Source organism: Crassostrea angulata, chromosome 2 (assembly GCF_025612915.1).
Source record: "Crassostrea angulata isolate pt1a10 chromosome 2, ASM2561291v2, whole genome shotgun sequence".
Lineage (NCBI taxonomy): Eukaryota > Metazoa > Mollusca > Bivalvia > Ostreida > Ostreidae > Magallana > Magallana angulata.
In genome coordinates, this window is record NC_069112.1 from 33,926,055 (window position 1) to 33,940,055 (window position 14,001).

The 14,001-nt window shown below is 31.9% G+C and overlaps 1 pseudogene; it reads right to left on the minus strand.

The window, feature by feature from the left end:
- Positions 1-241: 241 nt before the first annotated feature.
- LOC128173754 (uncharacterized) lies at positions 242-3,031 on the minus strand (annotated as a pseudogene).
- Positions 3,032-14,001: the final 10,970 nt, after the last annotated feature.

The window sequence follows — 14,001 nt, forward strand, 5'->3', positions numbered from 1 at the left end:
CCTTATGAATTTTGCAGGGGGTGACTGATTAACGGCTACTTTTCTTTTGAAAAACTCTCTGATATCTAAAAATATGATATATATACTGCTTCCCTGAAAAAGTTCACAACCGTTTTAGTATAATATTATAGTAAAATTATTATTTCAACAATCCATAAATTTTCAATCTGACTGATAAAAGGAAATCTTGACATATTTCAATTGATCCTTTTATGATTGAGTCTGGATGGTGGTGGCCATTTTTAAGCTACAATAAACTCTTTAAGATAAAAAGAGCTTTGTATAGAGATCTAGCAGAGAATTCAAATTTCAAACATATCAACCTATTTGAAATTTTTCTTTAATAATCATTAGTTTATGGTCAAACTTGTAATATTTTATAGTTTTAGTGCATATCTGATGGGTAATTTGTTGATCACCCATCTTCCTCAACTTAATAATAATTCATCAATTTCTCTGAGTATTACATAAGTCAATTTATAAACACTAAAATATGTGCCAGTACCTGAAATTTAGAAAGTATGGAATATCATTCAAAAGCCTTTTGTCCAACACAATGTGTCTGAGGGCCACATGTGCTGGACTGTCTCTTTCCAGCCACCCTTTCTCCCTTTCAGATGTAAGAGGTTCATGTTCACATCTGTTGGTGGAGCTGTATGGCAAAACCCACTCGTGAACATTCACAACATGATGTAAAACACCAATCTATGTTCCCTGTAAGTTCAAACACAATGTAAAACAGACCATTTGTATTTACATCACAATACATTTATTTTAGCATGATACAAGCATGCTTCAATCAAATCATATTAGTATTTTTTTACCACCCTATTTGCTCTTAAGAAACAAAACGGAATTTTTCAATATATACTGGTATCAAAAGTCATACTAATCTTCACAACTGCAGCTTAATGAAATTTAACTTGAACAAAAATGGTAAGCGTCTTACATTAAAGTGCTCTACTGATGAGGAAATTTGTGCAGTATACCAATAGTGGTTTACTACATCCTTTGTCCACGCCAACAAACTTCTTGTCCAGCCTACAAAAACATGTCTAATAATAACCAGAAGCAAAAAAAAAAATCTCAGGAATCACTCTCACAAGTAATATGTCTACTAACAAGTTAATAATTTCACTTATCATATTGCTGTTTTTTCTTGTAAGTGAACCCAAGCAAATATTTAACATACCTTTATGATTTTTTTCCCTAAGTTCTTCGTCCCATGCCACACATCGTACGAATACTTAATATTCTGATATTCTTCCTCTGTAACATGTAATTAAAAAGTTATATAAGTAAAAATACGATAAAGTATATAGATTTTAGAAACAATTCCATGCATTAGATGATTTTCCAGTGTAATGCAAACAATGCATAAGTCTACATGACTAATGTAAGCTTTGTTGTGAACCACAAAATGCTACCAAGAATAAATTGTTGTTTTTAAGGTTGATTTTTTATTTTAAAAAGGTTAAGGTATGTGTTTAAGACAGACTGCACTTGTAAGACAGCAGGTATTTCACTTACTCATCAATGATGAAATGTGTGAGTGTGCGTCTGTCACCACTTCCACTACTTTCATGTCTTTACTCAGCAAAAACTCTAAGCCTTCACAAAATAGGCCTTTTCTTAGTTGGTACTTTTCTTCTCTGTCATCCTTTTATCCAGGGTAATAATACATAGTATTCTTTTGGTGGTGTATTCCATAAATGTATAGGAACAATATTGGGCGCAGTGGCCTGGACTGTCCATTCTTCCATCACCTGAAGTGCAAAATATTGTCAGACAAGATCAATAGGACATTTGTGTAGTGTATACTGTGGATTCATCAATATTCATGAGCAGCAAATTTGACAAAGTTTTGAGGATACTTAAATTCATGGCCAACAATTTTATCAATACATTATTCCAATAAATATCACACTTCAATGAATATTTATTATTTCTCTGATCAACTTCATCAATGAAAACCATAAAAATTGGTATTCAACGAATAAAGATAAACCACAGTCATCCAATGGAACTACAGTAACAATTTTTTATAAATCACAACAATATGCTCATTCGTTGCACATTGCCACCCCCACCCCACCCCCCACCCCCCCCCCCCAAAAAAAAACAAAAAAACAAAAAAACATTTATTTCTTTATCTTACCCAGAATAACCAAATCTAATCCTCTAAAATCCTCTAATACTGAATGTTGGTGGTCAATCCAGTGTTCTACAACTGAAGGGACAATATAATGACGCTTGCATTCTGTAAAAGGTTGACTTGCTAAAGATTGGAAGCTGTAAAAACTTGGCAAACATGGAGAACTTTTGGAAGTTACTCCCGGACAACACTAGCAGCAATCATCAAATCTCCACTATGCACCCGCCTGTTAAGGATTGGCTGAGAACACCATCTATGTAGTCTGTTCCCTTTCTGACATACCTTTATTAAACAGATTTAAAAACAAAAATATTGTTATCTTAGATATGTGATTTAATTTATGGTTTTAAAATGCAGTTAACAATATAAAGGTGTTCAATTTTAATAAGGATCAATACCTCCCATAACTTATAAAACATTTGCATCAAATACATGTAATTAAGAGTTTCTGTTGTCTCTTAAAAAAAGAATTGTGCCAGAAACTATAGAATCATATAAGGCAAAATACCATACCCATATCAGGTAGACAGCCGAAACAACAACTTCTTGTACAACTTCAACTTCTACCCCACAGTCTTTATTCGTGCAAGTTTCTGGCATATTCATCCTCGCTAAATTCAGAAGTTGACTGCAGTATGTGATGCAAGGATGGTCCCCCGGAAATTTCTGCACCTCCTCGCAGGTTTCAATGCGGTTACATGTCGAACTAAGGCATGCGGGTTGAAAGTCTTCTGATTCTTCCTCAACATCATCCTCATCATCATGATTATCAGGAGCAATGGTTATATCCATTCCCTCCCTACAAAAATATTAGATGGTACAATGCCTTGATTCGAGAGTTGTTACTACAGTTCCTGATATGTTTTTGAAGTCAAACCAAAATCATAATATTGATGGAAAACATATTACAATATTTAGATAACATATTTTAATGGTATACTGGCTAATAATGGTATAATTATTTCATTATAACGCAACAGCTCTAAAATCTAGACAATTATATTGGAATCATAACAAAGGATAACCACGATATAATACCTTAAAGTTATGTCAAAACTTGGCTCATAATCCTCATCTTCATTATCAGTCCCCTGACTCCTCTCTACTTCAGTCACATCAATAGTGAGGCTATAAAAAAGAGTCATATACATTAATACATTTTATTATCTGATTGATTAATTCCTTGCTCTCTGATTGGCTGATATCCAACAATCTAGGTGTTCAATAATCAATATAACATTTGATTTTCTCTACATTGGGCTAAAAATATATCATCCAATAAAATGTCCTGTTTCTAAAGTTCTGCAATGGCGTCCCAAAATCTTTGCTTGATAACACTTAATTTGAAATGTCTGTTTCAAATCGTCGCTGAATCATGTAACAAGAGGCCCATGGGCCACATCGCTCACCTGAGCAACAATTGCCTTAATTCTAATCAAATTAGCATTACAGTTTCAAAATATCATGACAACTGAGTACAGTAGATCTTATAAAAAAAAAAATGAAAATCTGCCAATTTTTAAACACCTCTTCTTTTTTGGTAAATACCAAGCCCCTTTTGTTGTTGTAACTGTAAGAAAATTTTTCTTTATTCCTATATACCGCCCCCACCCCATTTCGTGGCCTCACTTTTCTCCAGGGAATCATGGTTTCATCAAACTTAAATCTGCATAACCTGTGCTTTCACACTAAGTACTGAGTTTTGGACCGAAAACTTTCCTAGAATATTTTTAAAGATTTTCTCTATATATTCCTATGTAAAAATTCAAACTGCCATCATCTAATAATCTAACAATTCTCAATTATCTCCAATTTAAGAGGGCGTGGCACTTCATTTGAACAAATTTGAATCCCCTTCACCTAGTGGTGCTTTGTGTCAAATTTGGTTGAAATCTGCCCAGTGGTTCTTGAGAAGAAGATGAAAATGTGAAAAATTTACAACAACGACGACAACAACGACAACGACAGACAACGGACAGATTGTGATCAGAAAAGCTCACTTGAGCCTTTGGCTCAGGTGAGCTAATATAATAATTATTGGAGGTTTTTTTTTCTATCAATACGATGATTTAGCTACCCGAGAAGTAAAATATCCACCTCGCCTCCTATCGTATTGACCTAAAAACTGCAATAATTGTACTGGTACTGTACCAGTTATCGGCTAAGACCAGTTATCGGCTAAACTGAGGGTTCGGGTTTATAGCACGCGAATATCCGAGATTTTTTAATTCAGTCATCTGTTTCGAATAAAGAAAAGTATGTTTGCTTAAAAACTTTCCACATTATGTTTTAAAAATGAGCTTTAACGATCCTATTGTTTACCGCTGATTTACATCTTTGCACTTTCAGCTGTGGGGGAAGTGACGTAATAAGTTAAAAATAGAATATGACCTCTTTGTGATACGTAATTATATCCCTTCTTTGATTTGACATATAATATCAATACATATAACATTTATAAACAAAAGGAACTCACTAAATTCCGAGAGAATCATTGCGCAGTTGAACGCCTGATTGTATAATTATGCATTGATTAGCGTACGATTGTGTATATTACCGTATTATGATAAAAGAATAATTTTTTGAGTTTTATTTATGTGTAATAACCCCTTAGACCTATAGGCTGACCCCGCAAGGGAAATAATTCAATCAACACTTTGCAGAATATAAAATCAACATGTACAAGGATTTTACTATGTTATTATCAAGAAGCCGATAACTGGTACAGTAAATCATAAAACCTTGGCAAATACGGGGCGTGCTAAAATGCACAGAAACAATATGTGTTGGGTTCTAAATGATGATATAATCTAACCAATGAATAAATAAGGAGTTCACAATTTAAATTATTAAAAATTTTATTCCAATATATCAAGAAATAAGGAAACACGAAAAGAAAACGTTAAATTATAGCCGATAACTGGTACAGTGCCAGTATAATAAATTGCACTTACCGAAACATGTCTTAATGATTATTTCAAGGGGCATTAAGACCTAAAATTTGCCCAATGCATTGAATACATTTCATGGTTATTTTTCAGTAAATTATGATCTGTTAACCCTATTTCAGCCATATTTTTAATGAAAAATTACATTTTTGTCATTTTGAGGGCAAAAATAGGAAAAATGCCAAAATATCACTAATTTCTGGATTTTTTAAATATCTTGTCATGTCAAAATTATATCAGATAACAGCTGGTGATTCCTACTACAATAAAATAAAACAAGTCATAGGAAAACATAATCTTTACCCAAAAAATGACTAAACTTCAATTTTGAGATAAAAAGATTTTTTTTATATCAAAAAAAAAAAAAGATTTAAGGAAATGTTATATACCAGTACCTTTTGAATAGAATATTTATGTACTTTATGCTTTATGCATATGTATGCTTCTTTTATATGGTATTAAAATGAGTGTATAATACAACATAATGAAGTCAAAGAAAAAACTGCAGATAGAAATTAAATGACCAAAATCTGAATTTGCAGTAAAAAATTAAATTCAAATATTAATTAATGCACAAAAACTCAGGAATTTCAGTGATTAATTGATTTTTACACTTATTGCTCCGTAAAGAAAAGAAATCCTGTAATATTTTTAAAAAATCAACCATATAATTTACATGAAAATAAGAAAAAAAAACTTAATTAACAAAATTAACAAGCAGTTTTGGGGGTTGGATTGGGTGGGTGGGGGTGGATGGGTTGTTAGTTAAATCCTTGTCCGAGCCATGAAAGCTAAAGAGCCGGTGCTTATCCCCAGTATATGTGCATGGTGCTAAATGGATGGGAGTCATAAACTTTCCCTGAATGGAACACCAGTCCACCCCAGCATATGCAAGTACCCAAGTTCAGCTGGGTGGAGTGAGACAATGTAGATTAAGAATTTGGGGGATTTAATGGGACAATATTTGTTTAATAATTTATCATGACATAGTTCATCATTCATAACCACATATTAATCACAACATTAACCTCTTTTCTTAACATGACTAAAACTCAATTTCATAAAAAATGTTATTTTAATGTGGATTAAAGTACTACGAAATTAAAAAACTTTCACCGGTTTAGAATTTTCAAATTTTACAAAATTTAACAATAAAACAACAAAAAATAGCTTTTAAAACTATTTGAAAAGGTAAAAATTGTAAAACCCCCAGTGGGACTCGAACTCATGACTTACAGGTTCGTATTAAACCCTCTAACCCACTGCGCTACGGAGTTAGGTAACCATTTTTGGAAAGAAATTAGTTATATAATTACACTTTATTTTATTGTTTATTTCGATAAACAATACGTCACAACATGGAAGTGTCCCATACCACCTTAAATATCTCCCTTTGAGGGAAGGTGTGGTCTTTCATTTTAATAAACTTAAATCCCTTCACCTATTAAATAAGGATGATTTGTGCAAAGTTAGGTTGATATTGGCCCAGTGGTTCGGGAAAAGAAGTCGAAAATGTAAAAGCAGACAGACAGACGGACGCCAAACAAAGTTATCAGAATAGCTGAGCTCAGGTGAGCTAAAAAAAGGAACAATGAATTTCATCGACTTAAAATCGCTATCACTTTTATGTTTCACTTTGTTAACTTTTTGAACTACCCATAATTGCTGAAAACACAGTTCTGAGTAGCTCTTCCATAGAGAGTGTGTGTCTTTAGTAATCAAAGTATCAAAGAACTGACCCCATCAACTTTCACACCAGTGTACCACACATGTATTAATTAAGTAATGGCTCCAGAAAAAATGTTCAATCCATATAAGATATTGTGTTTCTGAAATGTAGTGACTATCCATATCAGCAGATCATCAAGATTGTCATAATTTACCATGTCGGATGATATCAATCACTTTCATAATTCGTGTGCTTGGCACTGCAAGCTTTAGTAAGAAACACAACAACAATCAGATCACTGATATTTCATTCTGCAGCATTACTTCATGGGATCTATGTCACCCTTGTATGCATGTTTTCAGAATTCCCATAGCTCTCTGGAAGCTCACCATTTGTCAAAGATGCTAAATACTGAATTGAAAAAAAACCAACAATTTTTAAAAATATCATGTTCATTTTATATTCTTATACATGTTCAATTATAAATGTGTTACTTAATTATGTGAAATGACAATCACTATATACGATACGATAGGGTAAACAATATATACATGTACGTTTATTTATTTATATCATTTGTGTGTGTGTTTCGGATTCCTCTAGAGGCCGAAAAGCTAGGGCAATAGTAGAGAAGGTAAATACATGTACTAAATAGGTAATTGGATATTGATTTTGTTATAAGTACATGTATGTAACGAAAATGTTTACCAATTACAGTAAGAATGAAAGAAAGAATTTTAATAAACATGTTACAGGATATTACTAGTATAAAAATAATATTACCATGGGTTTTTAGAACATACAGTGTACATTGTATTCTATATACATAACCATTACATTCATGTACATTACCCAATTTTTATTAAAGCGTTTATCTAAATAATTTAAATACAATAAAGTATAAAATGTAGATCTATTTTAAAACATAAAAATAACAGATTTCTTATAAAATACACAAATAGCAGTTGTGTGCTAGGGTATCATTTACACAAAACACAAATTAACATAGCCCTGGTATTAGAGGGCAATTTGATAAATAGACTGAAAACATGATTTTTTGATTGCTAAATGAATATTCCATGTGTTGTGAAATGTCAACCTATTGTCCTAATGCTATACCCAATCAGCTATAGCTGACATTCAATCAACAGTTGATCAAAAGCAATTTAAAATGTAGCCGTGTTCTTACTAGTCTTAGTTTTCATTGTAAACAGTAGCGGTTTCATGAATGATATCGATATCTCTTCCATTTAAAATTTTAGTACATTTTCAGACTACTTACTAGAAATAAGACTATAGCCTAACGTTTTCCACATGGCCTGGTGTAGTTAGCGATTACTGTCAATCATGCAAGTTATCGATCGCTCGGTCAGCTGTCGATCTCGTAAACATGGTTAAGAATGCAGATCAATTACAATACCCCATTTAAATTCATAATGTATAGCTGTATCTTTAAGTCTTATACTATTTTCACACATTCTTACCAGTTAATGAAATGCTTTTGCCTTCATATCTATTGCTGTCGTCCGACTTTCACTTTTGTTTACGTCTGCTGTGTATAATCAAAGGCCTGAAGGGCCACAATGGCGTCGAGTTAAAGTTAATATGAAGAGTAAAAACCTAAAGAATTTTTTAAACAAGTGAAAAGCTGTCAATGTGACAGCTAACTGGGTTTTCTTTTTATATGCGAACTGTATCCATAATCCATGTCAACCCATATCCAGTGAAATAAAGTACCCCATTGCAATATTTTGCTAAAAAAGACTTAGTTCAAAAGCTGGTATTTTTTTCACAAATAATCAGAAATAAAAATCCTAGAAATATGCACACCTCTGATACATGTATAATTGATCTGCAAAAGAACAACTTCTTATCTTGAAAACTGTAAGAAGAGTTATCCGTACAATGAGGGTACGCTATATGCAGTATTTTGCCAAAAAATGACTAAATTCAAAAGCTGGTATTTTTTTCATAAATTATCAGTAACCAAAATCCAGCAATAAGCACACCTCTGATATATGTATAACTGATCTGCAAAAGAACAACTTCTTATCTTTAAAACTGTAAGAGGAGTTATCCGTACAATGAGGGTACGCTATATGCAATATTTTGCCAAAAATGACTAAGTTCAAAAGCTGGTATTTTTTTCATAAATTATCGAAAATCAAAATCCTAGCAATATGCATACCTCTGATATATGTTTAATTGATCTGCAAAAGAACAACTTCCTAGTTTAAAAACTGTAGGAGGACTTATCCGTACAATGAGGGTACCCTATATGCACTATTTTGCCAAAAAATGACCAAGTTCAAAAGCTGGTATTTTTTTCATAAATTATCGAAAATCAAAATCCTAGCAATATGCATACCTCTGATATATGTATAATTGATCTGCAAAAGAACTGTTCCTATTTTGAAAACTGTAGGAGGACTTATCTGTACAATGAGGGTACCCTATATGCAATATTTTGCCCAAAAATGACCATGTTCAAAAGCTGGTATTTTTTTCATAAATTATCGAAAATAAAAAAATAAAAAATACATTAGTCAACTTTAATAAAAAAATAGAAAATGTTATTTATCACATAACTAATAAAATTACAATTCATTACAAATTTGCTCACCTCTTAAAAAGTTTTGAATTTTAATTGAAAATTTAAGTTTATAGAAATATCTTAGAGTTATAAAATTTTTATATTTTTTTCTCTATTTATATGGAAATTAATATTAAAATTATTTTTGTGTTTAATTCTATATATTGTATACTGCTGACAACCACTCTGTCTCTTATTATCAATTTCATCTAAAATTCACAAGGGTCCAAATGACACGGGCCGAAAATATCGGGGGTAGATAAAAGAAAGCACCCATTCACGTTGTTTACAAAGTGAAAGTAGTTCACTTAACTTTTGGTTGTAGATGTACTTATCGCTCGATTAGGAAGTTTTGTTTCTACAAGATCAAACATTTGTGCATTGTCAATTTTCGATATGGATACAAAATAATCTATTTTGCAGGCTAGTACATTTCATAACCAAATTGAGTATTTAAGCCCAGCTATCGCATGTGTCTCGGTGCTAGTGTATTTATCCGCCGAAACCGAGATATATTGTTTTCAATAAAATGTGAACATTTTTAAAGACGGCAACCATTTCGAATCTGCAAACTTGTTTTGTTGACGTACAGTTCTGCTCGAAATTGAAGTATGTCATCTATTTTTCTTCAAACACATACGAAAACTTTGCACTCATTTGAGTTGTTTGGCTCCTAAAAATGTAACTTCAGGATGTACGATCCCTAGATGGCTTTCGAGCTTCGCTCGACGCCATAAAAACCGAAACCGGAACCGAAAAATTCGCCCATCGTAAAACAACATAATTTATTTTTTTAACAGTGGCCGCATGCAAACAACAAAAACATATTTTGAGAATAAAATTCTTTCGTTATTTTGGATGATCTGTTAAAATTTTACCGTGTTGTTTGCATGCGGCCATATCTAATTCTTGTTGGGAATGTGACCATTTCATAGGAAATACGCGATATCCGGAAAATTACTCAGATCAAAAGAGTGATAACTCTACTAAAAAAACATCGGTGACAATTTTGCGACTATATATTGAAAAATAAATATCCCATCAATAAAAAAATATTGGGCAAATAATATATGCTTACTGCCCCTTGTTCTTTGAATTTATGTTGTAATAATATATGTATATCAATAGATATTAAAAATTAATTTACATGTACTTACTCAAATGGGTTGATGAAACTGCAAGATTCTTTTGCTTTGGAGGGTCTTCTTGATGTAATATCTTCGATCCCAGACATACATGAATCTGTATTCCTTGAAATGTTACAAGTCAATGTCAATATTTATAGATACTTGGTAGTAAAAATGGCAAAAGGTATACATTACTAACCAAAAATTGCTTCATTACTAGTATACAGGTGTCTCATTATAATGCAATATCCGATAGTTGTAATCCATTGCAATAGATAGTTTATTTCAAATCTTTTTACTACACTTTAAATGACACTCCATTAAATACATGTGCATATAGTTTGTTTTAATATTCACTGGATTTAAATTTAAGACTGGATTTAATAGAAAACTCAGTCTACAAAAGATATTCCAGATAAGTATATCTGTACAAAAGAATGAAGATAGATTTGATAATTTCACTACTTGCCAATTTGGAGCATGTACATTATGCAATGAGACATGTTACTAATAGATATATATACACATGTATTAAATACTGTGGAAACCAAATATATGCTCATATGTCAAGAAAAGGGTATTCTTTCTTTTTAAATGATTACATGTATATAATATGTGTATTGACAAGTTTGATATTTTGTTAGAAGAATTTTGATAATTTTTTGGTCACTATATTTTTTTTTATCTACTATTCATTATATTTTGTAGCCACTTTAATGATTAGAGATTTGGAGTAAATATGCATTTAATTTTTCTTATTTTGTGAGTTTTATTGCATCACATCAATGTTTAATTTGTATTACTTTTTAATTTTTTGTGATGTCAAAACAATATTTTAATGACATCATATAAATGCTTTCTTTTATAACATATGTATTGATTGATTTTGCATTTTTCTGTGATGTCATAAAAATCCTTTATCTCATTTGCATTTTTCGGCCAAATCCAGCCACGTTCAATCAAAACATTAATTTGTAAGATTTGTAGGATTGTAAACATTGTTAATGTACGAATAAATTTCATTCGAAACGTACGCATGTTAAAGTTGTGCAGTTTTTACAATGTGTACTATGTACAAAGTATACAATATAACAAAATGTACTACTCCAGTATTTTGCTTAGAATGTCTCAAGACCTTGTTGTATTTCAAAGACAAATGCATTCATGACCACGATGTAGTTACTAGTTAAAATTATTTAGAATGAATGTAGAAAACTCATGAATTTCTGTAGAAAAAGTAATTTCACACACTATAGACTGTTTTATTAAGGAATGAATTTAAGTTCTTCTTATGTTATTGATATATCTTAACTTTGGGCAGTTTACGAAGCGGTTTACAAAAAAGCGTAAATTGTTCAAAGTTATGTTATACTTATATAACATAGGTAGAACTTATATATTTATTCATTATAATTCAATTTTTTAATACCAAAATCAGAAAATAGTGTGTTAACTAATTTGTACACAATTTAAAAGTTACGTCAAGCGGATTTATTTGTTTCGTACGCGCGTCTTATTGTGACGTAGGCTAGTTTTGTAATACGATATATATGAATTTGTTTAGCCAATGAAATGAGGCGTTACAATCAGAATTAAATTATTCCAAATTAATACATGTTTCATAATTGTTACAGAGTACAATGGATCAACCAGGGGCAGTGGATCCAAGTGGCTGAAAGTTTGGACCAAAGATCAAACAATCAAAAAACCAATCCATGCTGGATGTTATAATGAGTTGGTGGAGAAAAGTAGGTTTTGAAAATTTTATGAAACATTGAATATAAACAAAATCTTTTGTGACTGTTATTTATTATCAGTATTATATATCCATTCATAAGCAAACTCTTGTTATATTTATGTTTTATGTCAAATTATAGCGAGCATATACAAATAAAAGACAGCAAACAATTAGGTCCACAAGAAAATAATAAATAATATACATAGTTTACACTTTTAATCAAATTAAACACAAATTACATTTAACAAACTGATCATATTTCTCCAAAAGGAAAGAACAGTTTTAGGGTAGCACCATAGAACATATTATTATCAAACTGATTGTTAAAAAATAAAAGGATTCTCTAGATAACAAACAATTGAAACTTACTGTTTGGTTTTAATAAAACAAAACATTACCATTCTTAGACAGCTAGCTTAAATTTTAAATTCAAAACAGAAATTTTCTAAGCTGTTCAAACCAAATGAACTTAATTGAATTTAAACTAATAGAACTATATCATTTTAACTTCTATATGACCTCAGGTTGACTTACACACAAATACCTGTTAATTTAAAGTTAATTGTGCTGATTAAAGTAATATACTTTTTTTATACGAGAACATTTTCTGTTTTTAGAATTAAAATACTAGTCGCATTTTATTATTCAATAGCGTCGTACATCCTGCCTTTCATGGACTTGAACCCCACAACTTCAATGTATTTCTGTAAACAGTTTGGAATAAACCAAATGATGATAATATTTCTTTACAGCCAAGACAAAGTTCAATGATGGGATGGATATGGACATCAAATTTGTGTTTTTAAGGAGGATGGGACCGAGGTGGATGAGGAGTACTTTGAAGGGGCCGTTAAAGGAAATTTTGAAAATTGCATATTATTTAGTACATCATTCTGAGTATCTTTTCTTCTATACTGCATTTCAAAATATTATCTAACACATGATAAAATCATTACATTGCTTGGATACATAACTGCAAGGTAAACATATTTGCTTTTATAACCGTTAAAAATATCCCTCAGTTAAGGGCTACAGATAACAGACTTTAGAGCCCTTTTGTACCCTAAGTTTAGGAGTCAGCCCCTTGTTCTTGTTATCAAATAAAAAGGCATTTAAATCCCAGCCCATTTTGTTTAACAACTGTTTAGAAATTCGTGAGATAAACCAAGAAGTAGCAAAGTTGACAATGCACTCGCTTGTCACCTCTGCGACCCGAGTTCGATCCCCGTGATCGACAGTGGTGGTGTGTGATAGGGTATGGCGGTCGCCCGCTTGGACACGTGGGTTCTCTCCGGGTACTCCGGCTTCTTCCCACACCAATGACCCCCTCGCGCTAACATCCGTGCCAACGAGAGATATTAATATAAGTTGTAGAACTTTTATCAATTGTTGTAAATTAATAAAGTTCAGTTAAAAAAAAACCACTTATAGCCATTCACCAAATACGTTCTTGGCCCCTTGTCATAGCTTTCAAATTCTTGTTCTAGTTTGTCCCACTTTCCTGTTGTGTTAATTTCTTGTATCACGAGTTCGTTGGGTTGTGATGGAACATTTAAGCTTTTGATGATGGCCGCTACATATTTCGCATGAATGGGAGTAAGGGCATTTGGGGTATTCCCCCCCCCCCCCCCCCCGATTTAAAGCAAAGCCTAAACGCTCATTTTGGCTGTTATTTTCCCTTCAAAGGGCTCACCATAGTTTTGCTCATGGGTCATATAAGTACATTTTATTTCGTTCGGTATACTAACCAGGCATTATGTACATAAGGATA